Consider the following 14,597-nt stretch of genomic DNA (forward strand, 5'->3'; position numbering starts at 1 on the left):
CAGGCCTTAACTTAACAGAAAATTTAGCAATAGTTCTTTTCCCATTACAGCTACATCCACTTCTGTCGTGCCTAGGCTGCTCACTAGGGCTGGGTATCATCACAGATTTCTATAATCCATTCGATTCCGGTTTTCAAAGTCCCGATTCGATTCAACTTAGCCTCAGACAGTCAGAAATATTATAATTCTGATCATTTATCAGTACTGACTTCTTCAGAATTGTGAACATCACAGCAGATGCCTTTGTGTGAAAGTAACTGAGAATAAAACACAGAAAAACATGAAGGAGATTTTCCTGGTCTGGCTTTTTATAGCAGATAACCTTAAAAATATTCTACAATGTTCTGCAAATAAAGTTTAAATTTCTTCAGTATTGAATAACAGAAAAAAGAGCAGGCGACATTGAAGGAAATTTAAAACTGCTGGCTAAGGGTAAACGTAAATTCAGTAAGATCGTAATTCACGTCGGCAGTAATGACACCCGGTTACGCCAATTGGAGGTCACTAAAATCAATATTGAATCGGTATGCAACTTTGCCAAAACAATGTTGTTTCTTTCTGTTCCTTTGGTAAAAACTTTATCTCAGTGCGTGCAGTACCCTCTGAATGGTTAGAAATAATTTGATCTTGCTCTTTTTCTATTCTGGCTCTCGTGCGCACAAAGTCTCTCATTTGCTCAAACCACTCATCTAGAGTCAGTGAGCCCATATTGTCCAACTTCCCTGAAAATGTTGGCAACTTTCTATCCTGTTGTAAATATACTAGAGGATTGGGTCTCACAGTCTCTGATTCACTTCCTGTAGCTCCTGTTGACGTCGAGGGCCTCTCTGTACCCACAGATGCTGTTTTCAAGTCTCTAAGTTCATTCTCGAACTCCTGTATACGTTGGGCCATTTGTTGTTGCTCGCTTCCCTCCATGATGGCGATCGAGACCTGGCTGCTCCCTCGCTCCAGTCTTACAAACACTGCAATCATGGCATGCACTGCAAACAATTCGGGTCTCAGCGCAGCTGGGAATCAGCACTATGCATGACCTGCCATCTGGGAGATAAAGGGAAGTGGCACAGACAATTAAACAAAAAAAAGAAAGGGAGGTCCTTACACAACTCACTCTCAATCAATAACCGCCTTTATGGCTGGACGGACTAACCAAAACAAAATTACAAATCAATCAAAAGAACAACAAAAAAGGACAGCACAGCTGAAAAACAAACAACATTATCTGTTGTAGAGACCCACCCTTTGGCACATCCCAGCACACCCACTCACTTCACCAGATGCACCTTGTTTAGTTCTCTCACCTTTGATTGGGTGTGGTGCTTGTCCTCAATTGCACTCACCTGTCACACATTATATGTCACACATTATATAAGGACTGCATTCACTTTTGGCTCACTCTTTCTTCACTCCCACACGGGCGGCAGCTGAAGTGAGGGTCTGTTTGGGTTTTTATTTTATGTATTGTTTAAGGTAATGAGTAACTTAAATCTCTGTTTTCTTTCAGCATTGGCAGTCCATGTGTGTCTTTGTTTCCTTCCTTCTTTGCCTTATTTATTTGAGAATAAAAGGAGAACCCTGAGAATAATTCGGAATTAGATGGCGGCTTATTCTTATTCTAACCGGATGAGCCCATGATGCTGATTGCTTAAGCCCTGAACCTTCCTTCCTTCAAAACATTATCAATTAAAACATTAACCAATAAAATATCAATTTTATGAAACCATTCAAAATCATGAAAATTAACCCGGGCTAGCGGTCATGTCCAATTAGGGGCTCTGTTGGCTCTTAGGTGACGGTTTCCTCGCGGCTGCGTGCAGCGGGGCTAGGGGAGGGTCTGTGCTGATGGACGTGGGTTACTGACCTGGTAGTCTGGCTGCCCCTGGGTGGGTCCGGGATGGGTGTGAGAATCTGGGGGCGCTCCGTCTCTGGGATGGGGCCCTGGCCGGGTCCTGGTTGGTGTGTTGCCGGGGTTGTGGCCGGGTGGGTGCATGGGGGCCCAGCCCTGGCGCAGGGTGCCGCCGGTGCGTCGAGCCGCCTGGGGGGCTCTTCAACTGGTGAGGGAGGTTGTCACATCTTGCAGCAGCTTTCCTCTCTCAGGAACTCTCTCTGCAGGAGGGGGAGATACAGGAGAGGTGGAGGAAGATCTCAGTCTGGGCGTCTATTGTCTTATGTAGTCTGGAAGATGAGTGGATGACGGGGTGGGTGCAGTTTTCTCTGTGGTGGGGTCAGGTGGGCTGTCCCGGGTTCTGCTGCACTGGGCCCCAGTCTGGATGGGCCTGGGCCCCCTTTCCTTGGCGGGTCGTATGGGGGTGCCTACTGGGGTCAGCGGGGGAGCTGGCCCCAGGGAGGGGTCACTTGCCCCTCCCTTCCTTCCCTCCCCATCTCCAGCTGCCTCCCTCTTCCCGCTCCACCACAACCACTCACCCACACATGCAGGGCCTTGGAGTAGGGGTGTGTCACCAGGGTGCAGAGGAGGCTACCCCCCCGTCCCCTTCTGGCTGCCTCAATTTTATTCCACAACTTAGACATTGACATTACTCACACTCTCATTACACATACATATAGGATCTTGGGGGTGGGCACGATACACGGAATCCAAATTACCATCAGGGTGTACACCTCACCCCTGGCGTCGCTGCCCACCAGGGGCAGAGCGTGGGGGTGGCTTACTGGGCTTAAGCCCGGGTTGTTTTGTCAGAAGCCTGGGGTATTTTGGAGTGTAATTTTTTCATAGTTAGATGCCTGGCTGACAACTGTATAAAACAAAAAGTACACACAATATTCGAAGCACATAGTGCACACTGTGGGAATTTACGACTGTGCGTGAATCCCCCCCTGATATTGGTATGATCCAAGCTCAGGCACTAAGCGACTGAGCGAGGGGGCGGGGCAGCTGCTGCCTGTGAGTGCGCTGTTGGAGAGACAGAGCCAGCCATACTAAGGAGAGCTTAAGTTTGACCAGGTACCAAAGCAAATCATTCGTACCGTACAAATAATGTAAATATGACGGTGCATCACGAAAGATTGATATCAAACTGATCACTTGACCAATATTACGTTACTTGCTCTTCAAGTGAATCAACAAATGGCGAAATGAAAAGCCGAACAAATGCTATTTTTTTTAGAGAGTCTTAGCTTACGTGTGTTTATTTCATATTTTCAGTTCTTACCCTCCCCGACTAAATCGGTTTCAGTAATGCACTGAAATATAAGAATGGACATTAGAGGGTTCTTTCAAAGAAAAAACTCAGGTAAATGTTATTTTATATATTATACTTTGTATGTTGTTCAGTATATTTCTATGCAAAACAAGAGGAATTTCAGTACACAGCAGGATATTCACATTTGTAACCAGATATTTACATACACTTTAGGGATAAAACATACAAACATTTTTACTGTACAACATCAATTTAGAGTAAACTTTTGTTTTAGATAAATATTGAAATATCTTTTGAATTAGTTAAATGTCAGAATAAAGAGAGACAGAGCTTTCTGTTTTTTATCACTTTCATCAAATTTAGGAGTACATGTACACTAAGTTTATTGTTAATTAATAAGAAAACTCCAGACGATTCCATTCTGAGCTGAAGAAGCTTCTGATAGGTTAGTAGAGTCCATGTGAGTAAATTGGTGGCACACCTGTGGATGCATATAAGGCAAAACACAGAGCCTGTTTCTTTGACATGGGGAAATCAAGAGATGTCAACCAAAACACCAGGAAAAGAACTGTGGAGCTCCATAAGTGTGGCTCAGTTTTGAATACAATTTGGTGCCATTTGCAATTAAGAAATACAGATAGTTTCTCTCTTTACTTTTAAAGTTAACAAATATGTTTTTTATATTTATCAATCTAAAAAAATAAACATTTAGTCTGATTTGATGTTACAATTAAAAAAGTGTTTGTGTTTTTATCTGAAGAGTTTGTAAATATCTGTATATTTGATGATTGTCAGCACAAAGAGAGAGAGAGGAACAGAGAGGGAGATGGAGAATGAGGACAGAACAGAGATGAACAAGAGCAGGTGAGACACACATGTTAGTCAAATGGTCGTTTGCCAAAAGTATCACCGTATCATAGGTACTCATGTACCTAGTACTTAGTGTTTCTTTTTAGGTTTGTTATTTTTCAAATTCTATATTTATTAAGTAATGCAGGCTTGTTTGCACAACAAGGCTAAATAATTATATAAACTTTTCTCAATCTAAATATTGTACTTTGGTAAAATTAAAAAATAAATGTAGCGCAAGTCTATGATGATTTTTAGTGCTACTATCATCTAGTTCTGATTCTGGTTCTGTCTTGGTTAAGTCCCAAGTAGTCCTGATTTTGAACTGTTGTAGTCCTGTTTTAATTCTGGATCAGTTCTGGGTCTGGTTGAATTGGGGCTTAGTCCTCGTGTCTTGATACGGCCCTGATTTTGTTCTGCCTTGCTGCTTAATTAAAAAACTAGTTTAAGGTGTCCTGCACATGTGATATATATTTTTCCCTATATGAAGTCATTCTTTTTTGAACAAAACTCAAAACAGAGCCAATTAATCTTTCAGTCATTTCTACCCCCCCCCCCCCCCCCCCCCCCCCCCCCAAGGGAAAAAAAAATTCTCACATGCATACTACCCTTTTGGGCTAAGCCCCGGGTGGTTCAAATGTCTGGCTCCGCCTCTGCTGGCCACCTCTCAATTTTAAATACACGTAGACATTGAGGGCTAGCAGGAGGGACTATGCGCTTACCTGTTGCTCTCTGGCAGGTAGCTCCATGCCCTCCTGGGTTTCAAATGCACCTTAGAACACACATGCATCAACACTACAATGAGCGGGTTGAGGGAGGTTTGGAGTCTTCTCTCACCCCCGTTCTCTGTGGCCTGCTGGAGCGGGTGGGCTAGGAGGAGGAGTTGGTCGTCCGACTGCGGTCTGGAGTGTGGGGCCTCCCTGCTGCTGTGGAGTCGGGGCGGTCTGCCTCTCCCCACCGCAGGGGAAAAGGGTAACACCACCTGGGTCTGGGTGCAATTCCCCCCTCCAGGGGCAAGGGTACTTAGACCCGGTTCGTAGAGTACGCTTGGGGAGTGTGATCGTGTGTACAGCGTCTCTTTTTTTTTTTTTTTTTTTTTTTTTTTTGTGTGTGTCCCGTTTGGATCTTTAGCCATCAGAATTGTTGTCTTAAGGCCAAGAAAGATGCCAAGCGGATTTATTTTACCAAGTGGATCATCATGGCCTTGCCATATTGGTCCATTTGATTGACCTTTATTATAATTATGAATTTATTTTATTTTCAGTTGCTACAAATGGGACAAACATGACTGGGGGATAGGACAGGGAGAAAGAATGAAAGAAAGAGAGGGAGAGAAAGAAAACCAAAGGGGAGAAGAGACGGTGAGAAGAGGGGGAAGAAAGAAAAAAAACAACAACAAAAAAACAAAACACCTGGGTCACCTGTATGGAGAAAAAAAACAGAAGAGAAAGCAAACAACAAAGAGCAACATAATAAAAAAAAAAAAACGGCACCATCACAATAAACTAGCTAGCAGTAGATATCAGTAGATACTAAATAATAAACGATATTGTGCAGCACGCAAGATAGACAGCGCTAGGGATGGGTACCGGTGTCCGGTGCCATGATGGCACCGGTTCTGACATAAACGGTAGTAACCAGACCGAAAAGCAGCGCACATTTCGGTGCTTTATTTCGGTGCTTTTTTTTCCTGAGCTGTGATACACTTCTAGCCAATCATTTTACGTTTCCCAGGATAGTAGGCGGGGCCAGGTACGTACGTTCAGTTAGAGCAGAGCTACAGATTAAAAATGTCCAAGGCGAAGCGGTCAAAAGTCTGGCTGTACTTCACAGCAAAATATGCAAACTCAGCAGCCTGCAACAAGTGCTTTAAGCTGATACTGTGATACTGTCAAAGGAGGTAACACCTCGAATCCGATGAAACACCTGGCGACGCATAGCGTTTTTTTTTAAAAGCCGAGAAATGCGCCGTATTTGATAGCTTGCTGCGAGACCTCACACTGTGCACGTTGGGTGGGTTGCCAGTTATCGGACCCGGAGCAACATCCCCCAAAAACCCGAAGAATAGAGTCCTGGCCCCTAGCCCTGCCAGTGTAGCAGGGATGATGATGGCAGCAGAAGCCGTTCTTCTCTGCGTGAGTCGCTTAATGTTGTTCGAGTGTAATTTACGTTGAGTAGGTGAACTAGCAAACATCATCATAGCTACATGCGGCTGTCTTCTTGTTTGATGGCAGATACTCCCTTCACCCTGGACAAAAAGGCTAAAATGACCAAAGAAAAAGTGGGAAACAGCTGAACATGAGAGGTTTTTGGACAAAGTTTGTGTTTTTTTTCCATTGATTAAGCACTGCTTCCAGCCAAGAGTGATACCATATATGCCCCATAGCTGCAGAAAAGGCTAACCTTGTTATCTTTTTACAAAAAAAAACAAAAAAAAACAGCTGAACATGAGAGGTTTTTGGACAAAGTTTGTGTTCTCCATTCTTTAAGCACCGGTTCGAGCACCGTTTAAGCTCCGGCACCTTTTCAAAAGTACCGATTTGGCACCGGTATCGGATAAAACCTAAACGATACCCATCCCTAGACAGCGCACAATGTGCTTTGAGGCAGCAGCCAAGAAAGCTGTAGTCCACGTCTGTGAATACCCGTGTGTACTAGGGGTGCAACGATACACAAAATTCACGGTTCGGTTCGGTTCGATACTTTGGTGTCACGGTTCGATATTTTTTCGATACAAAAAAATGTTCATGCATTTTTAATTTGTCATTTATTAAAATTATAAATATATATTTTAACTCAAAAGTACAGTTTTTAAATTTAACCCTAACCCTTGTGCGTGTTTTTTATTTTGACAGTGAATGCGCACCTGCGGACCACTTATGTGCAGCCCTGGTTATTTAGCTCATCATATTGCAGCCACAGAAATTCTTTTGTCCATGAAACCATAAAGCTCCACTTTCTTTTTGCCTTATAGTCTGATTTGTCATAACTTCTCCGTTTTGCGGTAAGCTTTTCTTTGGCTGTCACTTCTTCACCCTGACCTGTCTTATTTGGCTCAGCAGAACTGAAATGCTTTTACACATGCTTTTACACATAAGCTCAGCGATTCTCTGCGCGATCAACCTCTCACATGTTTAAGCTGCGGGAGATTTCACTTGTCATGTTTGCATAGTAAGCTAACGATTAATAAGACGATGTCAGAGGAATTGGTGCACAAATTATCATCACTCACAGATCAGTGCTGTCGCTCTCTATACACAGTTCGCACGATTGCAAAGTGAAAGCAAAAAAACAAGCGCAAATTCAAACGCGACTTCAATATGTCACATATTGACAGTGGCTCACCGATGCCAATGACATAATTACCCAGCTACATTTCTGAAAGAATGCAAAAGCATTGACATATATTTTTCCTACAATAGCCCGACGGGCAGGGCAGAGATAGATTTTGGTAGCCCGACTGAAAAAAATCGCTAGCTCCGGGACGTCGGGCTAGCGATATTGCGAGCCCTGTATCTGATTGAGGAATCACTCATCTTTGGAAAAGAGAGTTTATTACAGAGAAATGGCTCTTTCCAAAATAAAAGCTATACTATCCGCTTCTTCTGGGCTATATTCTCAGCAGCATAAGGAGAATCATGTGCTAACAGCTGTCTAAATGACTCGGCTAAAGTTAGTAGCATGCTTGTTGTTTTTGTCTTTGCACTAGGACAGGGGTGGGCAATCTCAGTCCACGAGGGCCGGTGTCCCTGCAGGTTTTAGATCTCACCTTGGGTCAACACACCTGAATCACATGATTAGTTCGTTACCAGGCCTCTGGAGAACTTCAGGACATGTTGAGGAGCTAATTTAGCCATTTAAATCTGCTGTGTTGGTTTGAGGACACATCTAAAACCTGCAGGGACACCGGCCCTCGTGGACTGAGATTGCCCACCCCTGCACTAGGATGATGTCGGCGTAAATGTGCAGTCATATTCGTTGTGTTCCCACTAGTGCTTTCAGGTTAATCTCGTTGAAATGACCTTAATGCCACAACACGGCAAATCTCTGTTAACGAGCTACCGCCGATCGCTCCGTGCATGGGGCTAGACGGCCAACACGTTAACGAGCTAACTGCGCTAACACACTAGTTCACACCAATGTAATTGAGCATTGCATGGCACATCCAACATACTGTTTTACTTTAGTCCATGACTCGCTTACCTTCAGGGTCATACGTCACATGAAAACCAAAATAATTCCAAACGCCAGATCTGAATGAGAGTGGGGGAGGTCCATGTTAAAAGGAGAGCTTAACTTCTGTCTCGCTAGCTTGCCCTGCTTCTCTTCCTTCTGACTATGCTGTCTGTGTTGAGCGCTCAGTGGATCTGCGCTGGACAGTGCAGCCTAGGCGGAGTAGTCGAACACAGATTCACTGAGCGCTCAACACAGACAGCATCGTCAGAAGGAAAATTGATAAAATGAATTACAAATGTTGTATTGTTCGATACATATGCGTACCGAACCGAAAGCACTGTATCGAACGGTTCAATATCGATACGAATATCGTTGCACCCCTAGTGTGTACACCTGTGTGCATACCTGTGTGGATCAGCATGCTTGCATTCCAAAGGTTTCTCCATGTAACAATCTGCTAGGGAGTGTGGGGAGCCACAGCCCTGTCCTCCAGGGTATGAAGCAGGTATGGAGGAGATCAAAACTCCAGACATCCAGAGGCCCCCAGAACACAAGAGACCAAGGAAGACCAACAGAGGGGCAGCCGCGCCACTGTCCCAGTAAGAGCTGAGGAGAGTCCCAGATGAGGGCTCACTCAGCAGCCGCGGAGCAGAAGCCAGGGGGAGTTGCAGTGACGCGCCCGTGAGCTCCGCCGGCAGCCAGCTGTGCCTGAGTGACCGAGCCCCAGGCCGAGAGGCCGGGGGCACCCCACCTCCGAAGTGGCCCGAGCGAGCCCCAGGCTCCAGGCCCCGATAAGCGGCCGCCAAGGAGTGAGCCGGTGTGTACCCGGGCGCCCACCCCCAGACACAAAGAACCACCAACGCACCGACACCTGAGGGAGTCCGCCACTGGCAGGGGAAGTGGTGGTGGGGGGAGATAGGCCTCCAAACCTTGGAGGGCCTGAGATGTCCCCAGAGAGGTGGCGTCTGATACCCAACCTGACATATAGACACAGACATACAGGCACACACAGACACAAACATCCATTCCCACCCTCATGCTCTCATATGCACTTACTCCACACTCAACCAACGTGGAGACAGACATAAAGAGACGCTGTACACACGATCACACTCCCCAAGCGTACTCTACGAACCGGGTCTAGGTACCCTTGCCCTTGGAGGGGGGAACTGCACCCAGACCCAGGTGGTGTTACCCTTTTCCCTGCGGTGGGGAGAGGCAGACCGCCCCGACTCCGCAGCAGCAGGGAGGCCCCACACTCCAGACCGCAGTTGGACGGCCAACTCCTCCTCCTAGCCCACCCGCTCCAGCAGGCCGCAGAGAACGGGGGTGAGAGAAGACTCCAAACCTCCCTCAACCCGCTCATTGTAGTGTTGATGCATGTGTGTTCTAAGGTGCAATTAAAACCCAGGAGGGCATGGAGCTACCTGCCAGAGAGCAGCAGGTAAGCGCATAGTCCCTCCTGCTAGCCCTCAATGTCTACGTGTATTCAAAATTGAGAGGTGGGCAACGACGCCAGGGGTGAGGTGTACACCCTGATGGTAATTTGGACTCCGTGTATCGTGCCCACCCCCAAGATCCTATATGTATGTGTAATGAGAGTGTGAGTAATGTGAATGTCTAAGTTGTGAGATAAAATTGAGGCAGAGGCAGCCAGAAGTGGACAGGGGGGGTAGCCTCCTCTGCACCCTGGTGACATACCCCTACTCCAAGGCCCTGCATGTGTGGGTGGTTGTGGTGGAGTGGGAAGAGGGAGGCAGCTGGAGATGGGGAGTGAAGGAAGGGAGGGGCAGGTGACCCCTCCCTGGGGCCAGCTCCCCCGCTGACCCCAGTAGGCACTCCTATACTCCGCGACCCGCCAGGGAAAGGGGGCCCAGGCCCATCCAAACCGGGGCCCAGCGCAGCAGCGCCCCCCGGCCCCACAGAGCCCGGGACAGTCCACCCAACCCCACCACAGAGAAAACTGCACCCACCCCACCATCCATTCATCTTCCAGACTACATGAAACAATAGACGCCCAGGCTGAGATCTTCCTCCACCTCTCCTGTATCTCCCCCTCCTTCAGAGAGTTCCTGAGGAGAGAGTGTGGAGTAAGTGCATATGAGAGCATGAGGGTGGGAATGGATGTTTGTGTCTGTGTGTGCCTGTATGTCTGCGTCTATATGTCAGGTTGGGTATCAAACGCCACCTCTCTGGGGACATCTCAGGCCCTCGAAGGTTTGGAGGCCTATCTCCCCCCACCACCACTTCCCCTGCCAGTGGCGGACTCCCTCAGACATCGGTGCATTGGTGGTTCTTTGTGTCTGGGGGTGGGCGTCCAGATACATATCGGCTCACTCCTTGGTGACCGCTTATCGGGGCCTGGAGCCTGGGGCTCGCTCGGGCAACTTCAGAGGTGGGGTGCCCCCGGCCTCTTGGCCTGGGGCTCGGTCACTCAGGCACAGCTGGCTGCCGGCGGAGCTCACGGGCGCGTCACTGCAACCCCCCCTGGCTTCTGCTCCACGGCTGCTAAGTGAGCCCTCATCTGGGACTCTCCTCAGCTCTTTTCAGCTGCCCCTCTGTTGGTCTTCCTTGGTTTCTTGTGTTCTGGGGGCCTCTGGATGTCTGGAGTTTTGATCTCCTCCATACCTGCTTCATGCCCTGGAGGATGGGGCAGTTGCTCCCCACACCCTCTAGCAGATCATTACATGAAGGAATCTTTTAAAAAAACAAGCGTGTCCATGCTCACAGGTGTACACACGGGTGATCACACCCACAAACTACACTCTTTTTGGCTCCTACCTCAAAGCACACTGTGTTCTGTTGATCTTATGTGCTTCACAATAATGTTTAATATTTAGTATTTACTGTCATATTCCCATATATCATTGTGATGTTGTTTATTCTATTTGTCATGGTCCGCGGCCCGGCGTCCGAGGTGCTGATGGGATGCCCACGCCCACGGGCGTGGCTGTTAACTCCACACCTGCACCCCATCCCAGGGGATCATCTGGTGAACTATTTGATCCAGCCCAGCCTGCTGCTCCACGCCAGTCCGTAGTCGTCTCACAGCGGTAACGTACACCTGGGGGAAAGCGATTGTGAAAACTCATCTGTCTGAACTAGCACTAATTCTGTCCTGTGCACTCAGATAACAACTCGGCGTGTTTTTTGAGCCACCTGTTTGTCCACCTGCCCGCCTGGAATTTGGATCGCCTTCAGTACTCGCCACCTCGACTTTCCTGGAGCTCCCCTGCGGACCCTCACCCCTCCCTCCGGCTCCCTCGGCCCCGCTGTCATCGTAAGACTCATACTCTTCCCCCACTTATGCTGCTATTTCCCCGCGCCCCAATAATTCTTTTCCTTTTTCTGTTGCAGCCTCCCACAGTTTTCGGCGTTCCTGCGTGACTCATCTCCCGGTCCCTTGGTTTCTCTAGTTTCACACGTGTTTTCCTTCTACCCTCCCGGGACACCTTCAGTTAAAATAAAGTTTATTTTCTCATACTCCGGTGTGTGTTGGCTCTGCTTCTGGGTCCAGCTTGTGCGCTGAACTTCGGTTTATGACACTATTACTCTTGTTCTCTTCTGCTTGTTTTCTTTTTTCTTTCTCAACAGGTGATCGATATATGCATTTTTTTCTTTTTTTTTTCTGCCCATTCTTTTGGTTTTTGTTATTTGCCCTTCTCCCCCGTCCCTTTTCTCAGCCGTTTCTCTTTCCCTCTTTCTTTCACCCCTTCTTTCCCTCAGTCAAGTCTGTCCCGTATTCAGCAAGTGAAAATAAAATAAACAATAAAAGGTGAATCAAATGGACCATTACGGCAAGGCTGGGATGGTGAATTTGGTAAAGTAAATCCGTTGGGCATCTTTTTTTGCCTTTAGACAATAATTCAGATGGCAAAAGAGCCAAACAGGACAGGCAAAAAAAAAAAAATCATGAAGCTAAAACAATCTCTCAATATACCTACAATATTGATTAGTTTCCCTGTGCGCAGTCGATCTAGGGCTTGATAAATTCTTCTATTAAACTCGCACCTGAGTGAATTAATTGTCTCTATTTTTTTTTCCACAGAAGAGCGCTGACTTCACCCTATACACCCACTACCCTTTCACAGCTCTTTAGCCAATCACCTGGCAAAGAGCAACAAACTGCCAGGTGACACTTGTTACATAATGTAGGGTGTACTCTACATTCTATTCTCTGGAGATAAGACAGATCTCTCAGAGAGATTATGCCCTAAAGAGTGGGCTGGGCCCTTGGCTGCCCAGGTGGGTTGGGTTGAAGTGGGTTGCTCCGTGTTAGGTTAGCTTGAACTGGCAATCCTGTTGGCTGTCAAGGTGACTGTTCAGTGGGGACCATTACACTTTGTCTAAGTCTTTTACCAAGCTACTCATAACTATTTAACATCTCCTGCAGCTCAGCGTTAGTGATATCAGGGATGGAGCTGGCTAGGCCAGTCTGACTAGTTGTACCTGCAGCCCCAACTGCAAGGTGGCCACGATCTTGGACGAGCCCCCAAGATTTGTTACGGGTCCCAAGGATGAAGACCATGATGACAAATATGTTACCTGTAAAAACAGGTGAAGAGCGGAGTAAGGAAACACAATGCGCCTCTGTTTTCCTCCAGAACGTGTCTGAGTGTGATTTATTTCACACAAACAAATACCATATAAACACTACCATAAGCTTTCAATATACTATTCAGGTGGTTCCTCATTCACATCAATTACATTTACTTATTTCACATCCTCAGTGAAATATACTCTCTTTACTGGTTCATTTTCTCTAATTAACATCTTCTTTCATAACAGTTGCATTCCTTACTCATATCAATAAACACATCACATTGTCTTCTACAGTGTCTTATTGGCTAAACAGTTATATTCAATACCAGCATCGGTAAATCTATCACATTTGTTCCCGTCAGTAATTTACTGGCAAAATCACTATTTAGTGCATATTGAAACCCAGCTTCAAAAGACCCTTATGAAAAGAATATCGAGGGAACAGTTTACCCTGCCCGGGATAGGGTTACCGGGGCCCCGCCCTGAAGCCAGGCCCGGGGAGGGTGCCCGAGGGCGAGCGTCTGGTGGCTGGGCCTTAGTCCATGGGGCCCGGCCGGGCACAGCCCGAAGAGGAGACATGGGCCCATCCTCCCGCAGACCCACCACCCGCAGGAGGCGCCATAGGGGTCGGGTGCATTGTGTGCCGGGTGGCGGCCAGGAGCGGAGGCCCTGGCAGACTGACCCCCGGCTGCCAAGACTGGCAATAGGGACATGGAATGTCACCTCTCTGGTGGGGAAGGAGCCTGAGTTAGTGCGTGAGGTTGAGAGATACCGGCTAGATATAGTAGGGCTCACCTCTACGCATTGCCTGGGCTCTGGAACCAGTCTCCTGGAAAGGGGCTGGACTCTGTCTCAGTCTGGAGTTGCCCCTGGTGAGAGGCGGCGGGCTGGGGTGGGTATTCTAATATCCCCTCGGCTTGCTGCCGGTACGTTGGGGTTTTTCCCGGTGGACGAGAGGGTTTGTTCCCTGCGCCTTAGGGTCGGGGAATGGGTCCTGACTGTCATCTGCGCTTATGCGCTGAGTGGCAGTTCGGAGTACCCAGCCTTCTTAGAGTCCCTGGGGGGGGGGGTGCTGGAAGGTGCTCCACCTGGAGACTCTGTTGTCCTGCTGGGAGACTTCAATGCTCACGTGGGTAACAACAGCGAGACCTGGAGGGGCGTGATTGGGAGGAACGGCCTCCCTGATCTGAACCCGAGCGGTGCTTTGTTATTGGACTTCTGTGCTAATCACAGTTTGGCCATAACGAACACCCTGTTCGAACATAAGAGTGTCCATAAGTGCACGTGGCACCAGGACGCTCTAGGCCGTAGGTCGATGATCGATTTTGTAATCGTATCACCAGACCTGCGACCATATGTTCTGGACACTCGGGTAAAGAGAGGGGCTGAGCTGTCAACTGATCACCACCTGGTGGTGAGTTGGATCAGGTGGCGGGGGAGGACGCTGGACAGACCTGGTGCACCTAAACGCGTAGTGAGGGTGTGCTGGGAACGTCTAGCAGAGGCCCCAGTCCGCGAGATCTTAAACGCACACCTCCGGCAGAGCTTCAACAGCATTCCGAGGGAGACTGGGGACATTGAGTCCGAATGGACCATGTTCAGCGTCTCCATTGCCGAAGCTGCTGCATTGAGCTGCAGCCGCAAGGTGGTTGGTGCCTGCCGTGGTGGTAATCCCCGAACCAAATGGTGGACACCAGAGGTGAAGGGAGCCAACAGGCTGAAAAAGGAGTCCTATCGGGCTTGGTTAGCCTGTGGGACTCCGGAGGCAGCCGACAGGTATCGACAGGCCAAGCGGAATGCGGCTCGGGCAGTTGCTGAAGCAAAAACTCGGGTGTGGGAGGAGTTTGGAGAGGCCATGGAAAAAGACTT

Source organism: Rhamphochromis longiceps, linkage group LG3 (assembly GCF_057381845.1).
Source record: "Rhamphochromis longiceps isolate RC_006_pf linkage group LG3, R_longiceps_female_GT1.1, whole genome shotgun sequence".
Taxonomy (NCBI): Eukaryota; Metazoa; Chordata; class Actinopteri; order Cichliformes; family Cichlidae; genus Rhamphochromis; species Rhamphochromis longiceps.